This window comes from Lacerta agilis, chromosome 10, assembly GCF_009819535.1.
Source record: "Lacerta agilis isolate rLacAgi1 chromosome 10, rLacAgi1.pri, whole genome shotgun sequence".
In the NCBI taxonomy this organism is placed as follows: Eukaryota; Metazoa; Chordata; class Lepidosauria; order Squamata; family Lacertidae; genus Lacerta; species Lacerta agilis.
This window is the reverse complement of record NC_046321.1, coordinates 52,295,508-52,312,334: the sequence shown is the minus strand read 5'-3', so window position 1 is coordinate 52,312,334 and position 16,827 is coordinate 52,295,508. Positions and strand designations below refer to the sequence as shown.

The window sequence follows — 16,827 nt, the reverse complement described above, 5'->3', positions numbered from 1 at the left end:
TGCTACCTGAGCAGGAATAGAACAACTTCAAGGAAAAGGGGCAAGTTGGTTTAGTCACCAGTGCCATGTCTTTTTTTCAGCCCCTTCCTCAAAGATTCAATCTCTTTTTGTTCACTCATTTAGAAATGTACACCCCCAATGCTACAGTATACCTGAAGGAGCATCTCCACCCCCATCGTTCAGCCCAGACACTGAGGTCCAGCTCCGAGGGCCTTCTGGCAGTTCCCTTCCTGCGAGAAGTGAGGTTACAGGGAACCAGGCAGAGGGGCTTCTCAGTAGTGGCGCCCGCCCTGTGGAACGCCCTCCCATCACAGGTCAATGAAATAAACAATTATCTGACTTTTAGAAGACATCTGAAGGCAACCCTGTTTAGGGAAGTTTTTAATGTCTGGTGTTTTATCTTATTTTTAATATTCTGCTGGGAGACGCCCATAATGACTAGTGAAACCCAGCCAGATGGGCGGGTTATAAATTTTAAATTTATTATTATTGTTGTTGTTGTTGTTGTTATGCTTTTTAAAAAAAGATCTAATTTTCTTTTACTAAGCATAAACTACAACCTGCTTCAGACAGCATATTAAAAACATTTTGAGGGAGCTTGCTCTCCCCAGACTCTTCCCAAGATGATGGCAAAAGCTGCCTAAAAGCCGCCAGTGCCAAGGGATAAACAGGCACCCAAGGAGGGCCGGGATGCAAGATCTAGGTGTCAGAGCTGAGGTGTGCACAGAAACACGCCGGAGCTAGGAGGACACTGTTGCGTAGCCCAAGATACAAAGCTCTTTGTAGCTCTTCTGGAAGTTCAAGTGGGCCCCAAGGCCTGCAGAGGCAAGGAGTGCGTGGTTTGAGAATACCGGTAGTTCAAGTTGCAGCAACAATAGTTATTGCAGGGACACACAAAATCCTAGTCCAATATGCATAATCTATTTAAACTCATGAGTTACTTGTCTCTCTTTGACCTTTGGGTTCCTCAGCGGTCCAGTTCTTATCTCACTCTGGGATTTTTAATCTTTCTTAACCCGCAGGAGAGTGGAGGAATCGGGGTCAAACAACATCTTCACACACATTTTAAACAAGAGACACTAGCATGGCCGATCCACTCAAGACCATGTTCCTTTCCCATCATTTCCTTCGTCCAAAGACCACACGAACCCTTCTACCTGATTTATTGATCAACTGATTTATTGATTTATTGTATTGTATTTATTGTCACACAGTACAAATACAGGAACGTTTTATTTAATAAAAACTTTTATCAAATTCGTTAGTTTTCTAACTGCAAGGTTTGGCTGGGATTCTGTGTGAGGCAGAAAGAACACCCCCCCCCATTGTATAATAATATTTTTAGCTGAATATTCCTGATTCATTCTGGAGGGTACTGGGTGTCCGTGTTTGGAGGTATTACACCCGATGCTCATTGTAGGACGAAAATGCACAGTATATCAGGCTCCAGTTCCTATAAAATGCAGCTGCAGAACAGTCCACGCACCACATGAATCTAAATGCTTGCTAAACAGGCCCTTGCCAGGCAGCTGCAATTATGCTACATCTCTAACTGCTGCGCTAATTTATTTCACTGCATATTAGGCTCACTAGATGAGACGGTGCTATGGAGAGCAACAAAGGAAATAAGTGCTGCTTGCCATAAAACATTTGACAGAGCTATAAAAATGATCAGTATCTTGGCATATGAGGCTGTCTCAACGAGCAAGGAGGAGCATTCAATTGCTAGACCTTTGTGGGGAGTGCTAAATATGATAACAGGCTTCTTCTCCATTTTAATATATGCATCCTGTTATGGCAAAAGTTGTATTTGTCTAGAAATGCCACAAATCCCTCTCCAACATTTATTTTTTTGTCAATATTTCCATAATCTAAATAATATGAATTTGTTGTTGTTTAGCCGTTTATTCGTGTCCGACTCTTCGTGACCCCATGGACCAGAGCATATGATTATTATTATTTTCCTCGTTGTCATACAGATTTGATTTCGGTCAAAAGCACTTTGTCAACGAGTATGTGTGTGTGTGCCTGTGTGGGAGAGAGTTATGGTAGTTCCTCACTATGGGTAGGTATCCTGTTTACATGGCACAAAGGTTTATGAGGTTAAGCTTTATTGAGAGCAAAGCCAACGAACTAAAACCCATTATCGGGAGTCATTTAATGTGATTAATGGCTTTGGTTCTTTGCAAACACCTGGTCAGCACATTTCTCTCTTCTTGTTGTACAGAGGATTTCCCTCTTCTCTTGACAAAAGCAGAGCAACTGCAGCTGCACTGATTCTATGTGCTTTCAGTGTTTACAAGGAAGGTGGTTGATTATCACCTATGGTCAGTGCAAAAACACTCCTTCGCCCAAAGAATGACAGCAAACAGTATCTTTGCCAGCTGCAGGGTCTCTCTCATATTGACACCTCAGGGTTCTCCCAGAATACTCACTTAGAGTATTCGTCCTGATTTGTTTGCAGGGAGATTAGAAGATATTGGTTAGTTAATGAGAATTACAGTTGTACCTTGGAAGTCGAACAGAGTCCGTTCCAAATGTCCGTTTGACTTCCAAAACATTCAGAAACTAAAGCGCAGCTTCTGATTGGCTGTAGGAAGCTCCTGCAGCCAATTGGAAGCCATGGAAGACATTCGGCTTCCAAAAAAAGCTTGCAAACCGGAACAATCACTTCCGGATTTATGGAGTTCAGGAGCCAAAACATCTGAGTTCTAGGGCATTCGGGATCCAAGGTACAACTGTATTTCTATTTTTTTTATTTTTTTTACTGAGAGGTTAGAGTTTTGTTACATCAAAGTAAGTGAAATCCCGCACTTTCCAGGGCATTTCCCCATCACTTTCCATACTGCAAAAAGCCCAGACTTTTTGGGTGGTGAGTTTGTTGCACAAGGCTTTCCAATCAACTGTAGGAATACGACCTGAATTGGCCTGCATGTATCCCACCTGAAAATAGCAAAAAGTCAGGAAGTGCCCCAAGTCTCACATGAAGAATCTTGGATTAAAGGCTGAATCCTAATACAATCATCCTTTCATATGTATCCATAGCTTAAGTAGAAAACACGCATTTGAATTCAATCACAGGTAGGTAGCCGTGTTGGTCTGCCATAGTCAACACAAAATAAAATAAAAAAATCCTACCAGTAGCACCTTAGAGACCAACTAAGTTTGTTCTTGGTATGAGCTTTCGTGTGCATGCACACTTCTTCAGATACAAATTGGTCTTATCTCATTATACATGACAAAGCTATCTTTAGCCATCTCACCCCTTGCCTTTCCCTGTAAGACCAATTGCAGTAGTTAACAGTTGTCAACAGATTTTCCACACCTATCAGCTGATCACCCATTCCCACCACCCTCCCCACTCCCTCACTATATTTAAGGGTCTGGTGACTTCCCGTTTCAGTGTATCTGAAGAAGTGTGCATGCACACGAAAGCTCATACCAAGAACAAACTTAGTTGGTCTCTAAGGTGCTACTGGAAGGAATTTTTTATTTTATTTGAATTCAATGATTAAGTTTTAGCCCCACCCTGCTTTCCTCTGTCCCATTTAGCTCTCCCATTATGACCATGTACAGAGTGACTTCCCTTCTACATTAAGCAACTACTGGGTAGACCCACACACACTGAGAATGAAGGAATGGGTCTGGTAGTAGAGCTCCCACAATTAGCTTTCTTGAATGTATTCTGATGACACAGCCCAGAGAAGACTTTTTTTTTTTAACACTCTAATAAGCGTAAATTTGCACACAGTGATATAACTTAGGGGGGTGGGGAAAATCTCCTTGATAGCTTCAGCTGTCCAGTTTTCATCTCAGCAGGGGGGGGGGGGGAAACACTGCTGTAGAAACGAGGGAAATCTTCCCAGGCTTTCCGAGAGCAAGAAAAAAAACCCCTGCTGTGGTGTCACAGCTACACTCTCCACACCAAGTTCCTCTAATGGAGGTAAGAAGTCAGCAAAACAGTTCAAAGGTAACTCTTGAATCCCAGAAAGGAAGAAAGAAAGAGCTCAAATCAAGAAGGCAGCATGCTGAAAATCAGACTCAAAAACACCCAAAGCTCCATGGAGACCAAGGCTATAATTATCGACAAGTAGGAGGTTACACTTCAAGCTGCTTGACTGCTCAAGCTGCATTAGATCTTTTAAAAACTGTTAAACGTGTCTTCAACGGTCATGCGTTCTGGCAAACAGAATTACCATCAAAGCCATGACTGCTCGCCGTCAAAAGCTAGGGAGTGATTTTGTAAAAGAAGAAGAAGCCACGCTTCTTAAATCTGCAACGTTTTCAAGTTGTGACTGGGTCCATTCCAAATGGCTCTTGCGTTAATTGAAATGCAACATACTGGCTGCTGTTTCTCACGTCTTCTTGACTTTGTTGCCCCGCTGTGTAATTTCCCCCCTCTTTCCTAGGGGGTGCGCAAGTAGGGCCTGTTTTCTGAGCAAGGGGTTTACAGCAGGCACCCCCAAACTCAGCCCTCCAGATGTTTTGGGACTACAATTCCCATCATCCCTGACCATTGGTCCTGTTAGCTAGGAATGATGGGAGTTGTAGTCCCAAAACATCTGGAGGGCCGAGTTTGGGGGTGCCTGGTTTACAGGGTCCTGGAGCTAGCATTTGTTCTTGGGTTTCCCTGTTTAGAGTTCTAATGCTTGTTGGTACTATGCATTGTTAAATTAAAAAGAAAATCTGTTACGATTTCTGTTTTACTGTATTTGATGTTTGTTTGTGAGCTATGTGGGAAGTGGGGGTACAAACCCAAGTCCAGAAAATAACTTCCTTTTTTTTTAGTAGCTACAGCTTAAATATGAGTTTTAGTGCCTTCAAGTTGCTTTGATATCTCAGTAACAGAAATAACATAAAGATGTTGATTGACTACAGCTCCCATCAGCACCAACCAACAAGGCCAGCAATCAGAGATGATGGGCACAGGGCACCGTAGTCCAGCAATATTTGGAGGGCACCACAATCACTATCCTAACGTAAGGTATCCTTTAGCAATAGTGGTCTGTGTTTACCACTGAAGCAGAGCAAATAGCAATCTGCAGAAACCCCAATTTCAGTTTGCTCTGATTCAGCGGTAAAACACGAATTTTCATGGGGGAAAGCAGCAGAAGGAAGAAAAAAAAACCCGCTCAGACACAAACCTGGAAATCCCAGCCCTGTGTCTATAAATGCAGCACTAGGAAGTGTGGATAAGCCCTCATCTAAACTAAAACAGTGCAAGACTTACTAAGGTATACATTTCCAAGGTCACATTCACAACATTAACTGAAAGCACTATGATAAACAATCATGGCTTCCCCCCAAGGAATTCTGGGAGCTATAGTTTGTTAAGGGTGTTGGGAGTTGCTAGGGACACCCTATCCCCTCCCTTAGCTACAGTTTCCAGAGTTCCCTGGGAAGAGGGATTGGTTGGGATTCTAGGAATAATAATAATAATTCACGAAGACATTATTTTCAGGATTAGCTCTCTTTCAAAGCTATCACGAGAAAAAGATGTTGCAACATAGGAGAGTAGTTCAGCTTTTGCTGTTGTTGTTTGGTTTTAAAGCCAAGGAAAGCTTTCTCAAAACGAAAACAGGCTTGGAAATAAAACTTACAGTTGTTGGGAGGGGGCTGTTTTGTTTTCAAGTGAGCGCACTTGGCTCAGAAACTGAAGCGGCTGTATACATTATTAAGCATCACGGGCAGTTAAGGGAATAGCACCGATGACAGCTTAATGCCTGTAAGTGAAAGACAATCCAAATAGCGAAGTTTTGCACCAGCTTCTTAAAGATTTTGGTTTGGGCAACTGTCAAGGAACAGATGTTCCAAAGGTGAGGAGCAGCCACTGGGTTAGACACCTAGTTCTTCTGAGCAGCATTTGCACACATAGGAAGCTGGAGGGAGAGGGAGAGACAGCTTCTCCATGATTCTGTAGTCCATGAAAAGCTCCTCCTGGATGTGTGGGGGACCCTCTGTAAGTGTGGGAGTTTGTTCAGGAGGCTGTAGGGGAGAACAGGGGAATATGTTCTCTTTCCTCAATCTAGAGCAGGGGTCCCCAAACTAAGGCCCGGGGGGGGGGGTGGATGCGGCCCAATCACATTCTAAATCCGGCCCGTGGATGGTCCAGGAATCAGCGTGTTTTTACATGAGTAGAATGTGTGCTTTTATTTAAAATGCATCTATGCGTTATTTGTGGGGCATAGGAATTTGTTCATATTTTTTTCCATAATATAGTCCAGCCCCCCACAAGGTCTGAGGGACAGTGGACCGCCCCCCTGCTGAAAAAGTTTGCTGACCCCTGATCTAGAGACTCCACTGGATCTCACCCTCTTGCATGCACCAAAAGAGCCTTTAATTTGCAGAAGGGACAACCTAGATCCGGCATGGGGGACCTGTGGCCAGATGTGGTTGTCCTCCCACCAGCTCCAGCCAGCATGGTCAATGGTCAGGAATGGTGGGATCTGGAGTCCATCTGAAGGGACACAAGTTCTCCATCCCTTATTTAGACTCTCAACACATTCACCTCTTTCATACAGACTGGGCATACTGATGATTTAAAGAACGGTTATGCCCTTGGACAGATTTTAGAGACTGCATGAGACATGGAGATAATGCCTCGGAGATGTGTACTCGGCAGAGAAAAAGTGCAACTGAAAACCTCAGGGGTGCTTTGTGCAAATGCATCACTCTGCTGAAAGTGTAAAATGTCTCATCTTATCAAGGGTTAGGGTTGCTTTTGATAACATATTAGAATTAAATTTAACTGTCACACAGAAGTGGGGGGGGGGAGAGCTTATCAAGTGCCTGTGGACAAGAAGAGAAAAGCTATTCATATGTGTATTCCAAATAATAATGTATTTATTATTATTATTATTACATTATTATTAAGACCTTTTCATATTTTGCAATGTCTCTCTCCAAGATTCGCCACCAAAGATAATCAACACTGTTAATTCTCTTAAGCCTATCCTAGATATACTTCCAGGTAGTTCAAGAAAGCGTCTGTAACTCAGTGGCAGAACACATTATTGGCTTTAGTTTTTAGTTTTTCGCAACCTTTTCTGAACAACCCCACCTGAATCCTTTGAAAGCTGCTGTCAATTGCAGGAGACAATACTAGGCTAAGTGCTCGTGGCCAACGTATTACAGGCCAAGGCTTGCTCTGACCCATGTTCAGCCCTGGGGGAGGGGGTGTTACATGTCCAAGTTGGCATGCCCCAAAGTGTAAAAAAGCCTTTCTGGAGAGAGAGAGAGAGAGAGAACAGCCTGCAAACTGGGCACCACCATCAAAAATATCCTCTCCCAAGTTGCTACCCACCATACCTCAGTTGGCAGAGGCATCCAGAGGTGAGCCACTGATCTCAATGCACAAGCTACCTGAATTGAAGTAATTCGATCAACCCTGGTCATGAACTCTTTATGGATTTAAAAGATCAACACCAGCACTTTAAACCATGCCTGGAACTTAACCGAGAGCCACTGCAGTCGCTTGAAGACCAGCAAGGGGGTCCCTGATGCCTGAAAGGAATGTGCCTTGTTTTATTTCCAGAAGGCTGTATCAAAACGCTGTATGAATCAAGGATTCCTGCAGGACCTGTCTCAAACGTCCACGTTGAAAAGTGTGGAGCTACAATACTAAGGAAAGCAAAACCAGCAGGTTATTTCAGTCTTGCTGCTGCTGCTGGACGCATGCTGAGGATTATTAGCTAAGCCCCAGAGAGTCATTACCTCTTCCCTCAAGCAGGCTGATAGCAGGCTTTTCACCTGGGAGCTTCCTTGGGTTAATTTAATAGTCTTGTCTAGGAAAACCCTTCAGAGATTGCTCTGCAAATCCCAGCCAGAAGGCTAACAGAGATTAGCGTCGCTATGATCTTGCTGCCTGTGATTTTAAATATACTGTTCTGATTCATGTCCAGAGCTGCTAACGACTGCTACTTGGGGAGGAAGGGATGCAATGGGGAAAGATTATGGAAACACAAAACAACAACCAAGTTTCCTTTTGGAATGTTGCAGCTATGAAAAATAAATATTTCATGTTGGTTGCTAATTTGAAGCGTAAATCCAGAAGACGACTCTGTAGGTAAGCAGGTAAACCTCAAGAGAATTTGAGATTTTGAGAATGGGGTCAATAACCTGTCAATATAGGCACTGGGTTTTTATTTATTTCATAAAATGTGAACCCCACCCTTGATTGTGAAAAATTGTATTAAAAGGTAAAGGGATCCCTGACCATTAGGTCCAGTCGTGTCCGACACTGGGGTTGCGGCACCCATCTCGCGTTAATGGCCGAGGGAGCCGGTGTACAGCTTCCGGGTCACATGGCCAGCATGACAAAGCCGCTTCTGGCAAACCAGAGCAGCGCACGGAAACGCCGTTTACCTTCCCGCTAGAGCGGTACCTATTTATCTACTTGCACTTTGACGTGCTTTCGAACTGCTAGGTTGGCAGGAGCAGGGTCCGAGCAACGGGAGCTCACCCCGCCGCAGGGATTCGAACTGCCAACCTTCTGATCAGCAAACCCTAGGCTCTATGGTTTAACCCACAGCGCCACCTGCGTCCCGAAAAATTGTATACATTACCTCAAAATGGTTTACAAAAGAAAAAACAGTAAAAGCAAAACAAATCTACAACTTGATTCACAATGAAGATTTTTTTAAAAACCAATTTAAAGCACACCAAAGTTAAAATACTACAACAAATTAAAATTGCCTCAACTTTCAAAGCATCTGGTAGGCTGGTCTGAACAGAAATACTTTTAGCAGGCGCCAAAAAGAGTACAATCAATCAAAAAGAGAATTCAATCATCAACTGAATTGATGCTTTTGAATTATGGTGCTGGAGGAGACTCTTGAGAGTCCCATGGACTGCAAGAAGATCAAACCTATCTATTCTCAAAGAAATCAGCCCTGAGTGCTCACTGGAAGGACAGATCCTGAAGTTGAGGCTCCAGTACTTTGGCCACCTCATGAGAAGAGAAGACTCCCTAGAAAAGACCCTGATGTTGGGAAAGATGGAGGGCACAAGGAGAAGGGGACGACAGAGGATGAGATGGTTGGACAGTGTCCTCGAAGCTACTAACATGAGTTTGGCCAAACTGCGAGAGGCAGTGAAGGATAGGCGTGCCTGGCGTGCTCTGGTCCATGGGGTCATGAAGAGTCGAACATGACTGGACGACTGAACAACAACAACAAAAAAGAGTACAGTGAAGGTGCCCAATTGATCTCATATTACCACTTTTTGTCTTGTTGCCACCTCCAAGAAAAAAGAAAAAAAAAACCACACCAATCCAATGCCTTTAACTACTTTTGTCAGGAAATGGTTTAGCAAATGGTCGGGGAAGGCCCATGGCTGAAGAAGGGGAAGCCACCTTTTACAGGTAAACGCCACCAAAAGTCAAGAGAAAGCTACCTAGCAATGCAAGATCAATATCACCAGGCAGGCCACCCCTAGAGATTAGGCTGCACAATTAACATAGCTCAAGATTTCTGTGATCAAGAGTCGGACACGACTAAACAACCACCAACAACAAAATCTATAAAATGGAAGGATAGCTTCTATTTGCTTCAGATAGAATGCTGGTCCTCAAGTGCTTCAATGGAAAAGAAATCACATTACTGTCCTCTTATTCAAGAGTACTTTAGTCCAACAGGAATCTAAAGTTGTGGAAATGGACAAGTCCCTTTAAACCAGGGGTAGGCAACCTAAGGCCCATGGGCCAGAGGCGGCCCAATCGCCTTCTCAATCCGGCCCACGGACAGTCCGGGAATCAGCATGTTTTTACATGAGTAGAATGTGTCCTTTTATTTAAAATGCATCTCTGGGTTATTTGTGGGGCTTGCCTGGTGTTTTTACATGAGTAGGGTGTGTCCTTTTATTTAAAATGCATCTCTGGGTTATTTGTGGGGCATAGGAATTCGTTCATATTTCCCCCCCAAAATATAGTCCGGCTCACCACATGGTCTGAGGGATGGTGGACCGGCCCATGGCTGGAAAAGGTTGCTGACCCCTGCTTTAAACAGAAGAGCTTCTCTCACTTGTGAGGGCAGGTTGCAACCTTGTCTGTTGTTATTGGTTGCTGAAGCAACATTCTAAATTTGTTCCAGTTTAAGTGTCACACACAACTGACTGCTTCTGACTGCCTTGCCATGGCCCCTTTAGTCTACTAGAGCCACCACATGGAGCAGGTCGGACCCACAAAATCATGCAACCGCGAAGAGGCTGCAGGAGTTTTGCACATGGAGAGTTGCCAAGTGCTTTGCTTCTGCTTTTCCTGCCTCTGTTACAATGTGCGATGTGCGAAACGGAGGCTATCGGCTGCAACCAGGGGCGTCGCAGGGGAGGGGCGGGGGGGGGCGGGGGGCCCCGGGCAGCACCCCTGCTGGGGCGACACACCGGGGGCTTAAAATTTTTTTTTTTTACTTTTTTTTTAAAAAAAATTAGGCCGTGCCGTGCAGAGCAAGGATCATTTGCTCGGCTGGCGATTTATTATTCCTGCTGCAGGAATAACAAATCGATGGCCGAGCAAGCGATCCTCACATCCCTTTCACTTTCCCCTGAGCCTTCCAGCAGCCGAAGACTGTGGAGGTAATGTGTGCCTGCCTGGTTGGACTTGGACCATGGTGCTGATAATGCCAAGGTTGCAGGTTCCATCCCTGTATGGCATAGTTGCCTATTCCTGCATTGCAGGGGGTTGGACTAGATGATCCTCGGGGTCCCTTCCAACTCTGTGATTCTAAGGCCTGACCAGATGCTTAGAAAGCCAATGTCTTAATCTTTTTTTTAGTTTATTGCTGGCTTTATTCTTTGATTGTTCTGATGAGTTGCTTTTACCAATAGATTTATTGACTGACTCTCTTCACCAATTGCTCTCAGGTTTGTTTGGTTTTGTGCATGTTTGTGTGTGTGTGCAATAAATAAAACTCCACAGGGGTGCTGCAGGTTCCCACCTAGGGCCAAAAGTGGGGTTCCCCATGGGGCAGGCCCAGGGAACCAAAAAATATGCTTTGAGCCACAGAATTGTAGTGTTGTGTGGGACCCCCAAGGGTCATCCAGCCCAACCCTCTGCAGTGCAGGAGTTCAGTGCCAACATTTGGGGGAAACACCCATATCCCTCTAGGGTAATTCATTGCAGGGGTCACCAAATAGCACTCTTCCCCTACCACCTTCAGGTGCCTTCCCCTGCCCGAGAAGCGAGGCAGGGTTTGAGGAATCTCCCTTGCCTGCCTTCATTCCCCCTGCTCACAATGTAAATAAACCAATGTACCGTATATCGCGGCGTATAAGACGACTTTTTAAGCCCGAAAAATCTTCTCTGAAGTCGGGGGTCGTCTTGTACGCCGGCAACATCATGACCCGGAGTTCCGCCCCGCCACTGGCTGCATGGAGCCTCTCCCCGGCGCTCCAGCCGCAACCGCTGCCTCAGCCGCCATGGAGCCCGGGCTGGGCGTGGGCGGCAAGCGCGGAGGCTTCCTGTGCGGCGACGGGGAGGTTCTCCCCACTGCCCCAGGCGTCGCTGCCGACGCCTCAGCAGCCGCGGAGGCCGTCCTGCGCTTCAGCAGGAAGCGCGGAGGCCTCCTTTGCAGCGACGGGGAGCTTCTCCCCGCTGCCCCAGGCGTCGCTGCCGACGCCTCAGCAGCCGCGGAGGCCGTCCTGCGCTTCAGCAGGAAGCGCGGAGGCCTCCTTTGCGGCGACGGGGAGCTTCTCCCCGCTGCCCCAGGCGTCGCTGCCGACGCCTCAGCAGCCGTGGAGGCCGTCCTGCGCTTCAGCAGGAAGCGCGGAGGCCTCCTTTGCGGCGACGGGGAGCTTCTCCCCGCTGCCCCAGGCGTCGCTGCCGACGCCTCAGCAGCCGTGGAGGCCGTCCTGCGCTTCAGCGGGAAGCGCGGAGGCCTCCTTTGCGCCGACGGGGAGCTTCTCGTCGCTGCCGCCGCCTCAGCAGCCATGGGGGCCGCTGTGCGCTTGGGCGGCAAGCGCGGAAATCTCCTGTGTGGCGCGGGGGACGCTCTCCCCGCCGCTACCGCCGCCTCAGCAGCCATGGATCCCGGGCTGGGTGAGTATACCCCAAACTCTGTTTTTTCACATTAAAAGTTGGGGGGTCGTCTTATACGCCGAGTCGCCTTATACGCCGCGATATACGGTAGGTAAATAAACCAGAAAATAAAAATTTTAACTGTATATTATTGTTCCTTCTTTTAATAATTTCAATGGGGGGGTGACAAAAATTTCTTTGCTCCCGGGTACCAAATTCCCTAGCTACGCCCCTGGCTGCAACAAGAACTGTAAGCTCCGGATGATGCCTCTGTCTTCACCCAAAAGGAAAGCAATGCCCTGGTGATAACAGAATAAATGATGTAAGGAGGGAACTGCAGCCCAAGATAGGAAAAGAGGTAGTAAGGGATTACCTAGCTACTTTAAATGAATTCAGATCTCCAGGGCCTGATGAGCTGCATCCAAGGAGCTCATAAAGGAGCCTGCGGATATAATTCTAGAGCCTTTAAGAATTCTTGGAGAACACGTGAGGTCCCTACAGACTGGAGGCGGGCAAGTGTTGTCTCCATTTCAAAAATGGGATAAGGGAAGACCCAGGTGACTACCAACTGGTGAGCTAGAAGGTCCTAGAACAGATAATTCAACAGTCGGTCTGTGAGCATTAAGAAAACGATGCTGTGATTACTAAGACCCAGCATGGGTTTCTCAAAAGTAAGTCATGCCAGTCCAATATTTTATCTTTTTTTAAGGAATTACAAACTTGGTGGATCAGGGAAATGCTGTGGACGTAGTGTATCTTGATTTCAGTAAGGCTTTTGACAAAGCCCCGCATGATATTCTCGTGGAAGAGGAGACTGAGAGGAGAAATGATAGACATCTTCAAATATCTTAAAGGTTGTCACATGAAGGAGGGAGCATGCTTGTTTTCTCATGCTCTGGAGAGTAGGACTCAAACCAATGGCTTCAAGTTGCAAGAAAGGAGATTCCGACTAAACATTCAGAAAGATTTTCTGACAGTAAGAAAGAAAGCTATGGGACCTCCAAGGAGTCTGCCTGCCTCCTCCCACTCAGCCACCCTATAGCTGGGGGGGGGGGAGCCAGTGGGCGGACTGTTTGGGGCAGCGCGGAGCCTGTGGGCGACCAAGCTACTGTGTCCCTCCCAGGAGAGACATGTGGCTTGGGCATGCTGCAGGCCCTGCAGTGAGTGCCGCCAGGCATTTTGTCCCCCCCCCCCTCAGTGGTGACACTCGGGGCGCCCCACCCCTGCTTTAGGCATCAAGAAAAAACATTTAGTTTCTGCTAAGCTTTTGGCTTTCCATTATCTGTAGCCTCTTTTAGTGGGTGAGATGTTTTAAACCTGCATTTAAAAAATATTTATGTGTTTTAGATTCCCCCCCCCCCCGTTTTGTTTTACGCTGGTTTAAATGTAAATGTTTTTTTAATTATTGTGGTAATTCACTTTGAATCACTTTTTAAAATAAAAAATAAAAAGCAACTAATAAGATACGTATCTATCTCACTCATCTCCACAACCTATGCATGTTTAACTTGTGAACATTCAAGATTTCCAAGCTTAGCAAAAAAAGAGAGTGGGGGACAGAAAGGGGGCAGGCATCGGGGGGAAAAGACTTTGGCAATTCCACCGACCATTGAACCCAATGCATTTTGACTATAGAAAATTGGGATTTAGCCACAATCCCTTGAATGTAACTCCTGCGTACATTGCAGGTTTACTGTGTGTGTGCACAAACACACAAACAAACAAACAAACACACAAACATATACACACACACACACACACACACTTACAGACTCATTCAATCAGTGAAATTTCAAGAAGGCTGATCATTAAGAGGAACATGGAAGTTAAGAACTGCTGTGCATAACAAACACAGCTTTTAAAAATCTACTACATAATGATCAAAGTGAATAAGTAGGTTAAGAAAAAAATATTTAAACAGGACAGGCCTGAGCTCCTGAAAAATCAGTGCCAACCATATCAATTAAATTAACAGTAAATTAACCTGGAAGCTACAAGTCAAGGAAATGCTGCAAAATACTTCGTAAAAATGACATTTTATAATCTTATGTCAGCGAGTCTCAGGTATTTCAGGGTGCTTTTTAAAAATACCCAAGAAACACTGCTGTATTTTGAAATCGCAGAACTTCCAGTTTCACTCAGTTTCTATACAAACCTTCATATATACTGGCATTCTTTTGCTAATTCTTTTAAAGTGAAAATACACTGAATTTCAAAGATAAATAAGATCAATTTCTATTTCTTTAAGCAGCATTTTCCTACATGTGAAAACGAAAAACTGCCAGCTTCACTGGAGTGGATATTGCAACCATACCCATAATTTTCATAAAAAGCACCCAGTTCTGCCACTTTTACAAGGCTTCACACGTACTTCTACCACCATCAGCATGACTCTTGAATATATCTGATAACTGGGATCAAAATAGAAAATGAACACACACAACTGCATTTGAAGCAGCCCTGTTTCGTAAATGACCCTTAACACATTTGCTACACGGTGCCATTTCTGCCATAGGGTTCTCAAGGAATGGCAATGCACATACAGAAAACATTTCAAGTTTAAAGATTCTATTTTACACTGACCTGTCTAATTGCTGCAGGGCAGTAAGGAGAGAGGCAGCCCTGTTGACCTGGGCACTTCTTGTGGCTGACCAAGTCAGGGTGAGGAGCTAAAAATCAGCTGTGCTCAATTTGAAACACCTGGCCCACAGACTTCTTTACAGAGCACTGCTGTAGCACCTGCTCCTTACTAGTCCCTGACCCATCTGTTGCTCTCTTTTTTTGGTTTGGAAGGAATGGTTGTAGTGGTTGGTTGTTGAGTATTTACTGCTTGGCAGAAAGACCCAGAGCAGATAGATGGGATACTGATGAAGTTAAGTTGTGACAGTCCTATTGGCAAAGAGCTAGGTGCCCTCCACTGATTCTTGGGGGGAATAGATTATTTTCATTTTGAATTCCAATTCTATGTTGTTGTCCAGTCGTTCAGTCTCTTCGTGACCCCATGGACCAGAGCACACCAGGCACGCCTATCCTTCACTGCCTCTCGCAGTTTGGCCAAACTCTGTAATCAAGGAAGTTGTGTCTATTTCTAATCCAGATCATTGTATGCTTGAGTTCATCAATCACATCCTACGTTTAGCCACTGCCCGGCGGGGAGGAGGCAGGCAGGACTGCGACTGGGCCCACAATAAACAAAGAAACATCATGGTGAGTTCCCCCACCTATTTTTCCAGGGGAAAAAAGCACTGGAAAGCATCACTGATTAGGTTGTTGAGTAATTAGCACAGCTTCCCCCCCCCCAACAGTGTTGTGTCGTGAACCAAACACAAACGAACAATGTGCAAACAGAATACTTATTTGGGAGTATAAAAGGATATGTCTTAAATCATACTGAAAGAGAAGTCCTTTTCGGCTTCTTATCTGCATATACCTTGTTGCCTCCTACGGCAACAAACCCTGAGATTTTGAGCTAACACAGCGTAGAATAACCTTATGAAGGAGAGATCGGGATCATGCCGGCTGACTCTGCCATTAGTCGATAGATCCCAGAGTCTGCAACTGGAGAAATTCTGGATGGAGGTCAGTGGGGAGAGAGCTTCGAGGCTGCTGCGCGAGGAGGCGGCCAAACTGTCGGGGTCCCCCAGCAAGAAGAGTCGAGGGGGGAAGGCGGTTAGACTGAGCTGAGGAGAAGGGCGAGCGAAAGGGGTCGCCTCTTTCCCTCGGCCAAACCCTCCCCATAGGCTGCCTCGTCTGTGGGGTCAGCAGCTCCCAAAAAGAGCTCAACAATTTTGGGGAGCCCCCCCCCGCAAAAAACCCTCAATGAAAAGCTCAACGACTCTGAGCACTTTGCGATAAATAAGTGGGTTTTGGTTTGCAATTTGGGCACTCGGTCTCTAAAAGGTTCGCCACCACTGGTCTAGAATATTAGAATATAGTGGAAAGGTTCATTTCTTTCAGTAATTCAACAAAGGCTTGACATATCACGCTTTGCATGTCATGAGTCTATCTCATATATTAAACTCCAGTAGCTAATGAAAACAATTGCTTACATAAATGGACTTTTCCACGATATTCTAATTTTTCGAGTTTCACCTGTATATAAGCAGTTGCTTTGCCCCTGTTGTCCAGTTCTGTTAGTTCAATAAAGGCTCTTGCAGTTATCACTGTGTCTTGCCTCGTGGAAACCCACCTAACCTTCAGTGGTTTTGGATAAAGACACAGAGCAGGAGCTGGGAACGGCCCCTTGGGTATACTGAACCCAAGCTACTCATGTTTGGCAAAAGGTTTCGCATATTCAATTCAATATCCAATTTTTCAAAAGCTAACCACAGGGTTATTCTGTGATTTTCTTTCCCTCCTAAGATAAACTGTGCTGTGTGAAATATTGATGGGAAACATTATGCATTGTTTGCTTCCTGGGACTGGAGCACGCAGATCTCTCATACGAAGATCACAAGACAAAAATAGCAACATATGAGAGGAGATGGAATTTTCTAACGCCTGCCAACCAAGTCCCTCCTTGCCTGGATGATGGCATTCAACCTATTTCAACATGAGTCTGTTTTAAAAACAGCCAGTCCAGGGCAGCCAGTCTAAGGCCACCCTTGATCATCCCTGATGCTACCTTGATATTCCACCTTTCTCCCCCTCATGTGCCATTCTGAACATCGAAAGCAGAAGGGGGCTCACGACGGACGTTTCCGTGGGACCTACAAGGGTGGGTATCACTCTCCACTGGAGGAGGAGAATCTATACTGGGGGCCCTGGGAAATGTAGACTGGTAAGGTGCCTTGGATGTCACCCCACATTACAAAATG

At 45.5% G+C, this 16,827-nt stretch overlaps 1 protein-coding gene across 6 annotated transcripts in view; it reads right to left on the bottom strand.

Moving 5' to 3' along the window:
* Positions 1–16,827, bottom strand: part of ST7 (suppression of tumorigenicity 7) — an 85,554-nt gene that overhangs the window by 38,051 nt on the left and 30,676 nt on the right. The window contains exon 1 of one of the 6 annotated variants that reach the window (XM_033161839.1): positions 14,594–14,613. The exons of the other annotated variants lie outside the window; for them this stretch is intronic. The gene's annotated coding sequence lies outside the window, so the exon portion shown is untranslated. Of the gene's footprint in view, positions 1–14,593; positions 14,614–16,827 lie in introns of those variants that run through there. 6 annotated transcript variants of the gene reach the window in all.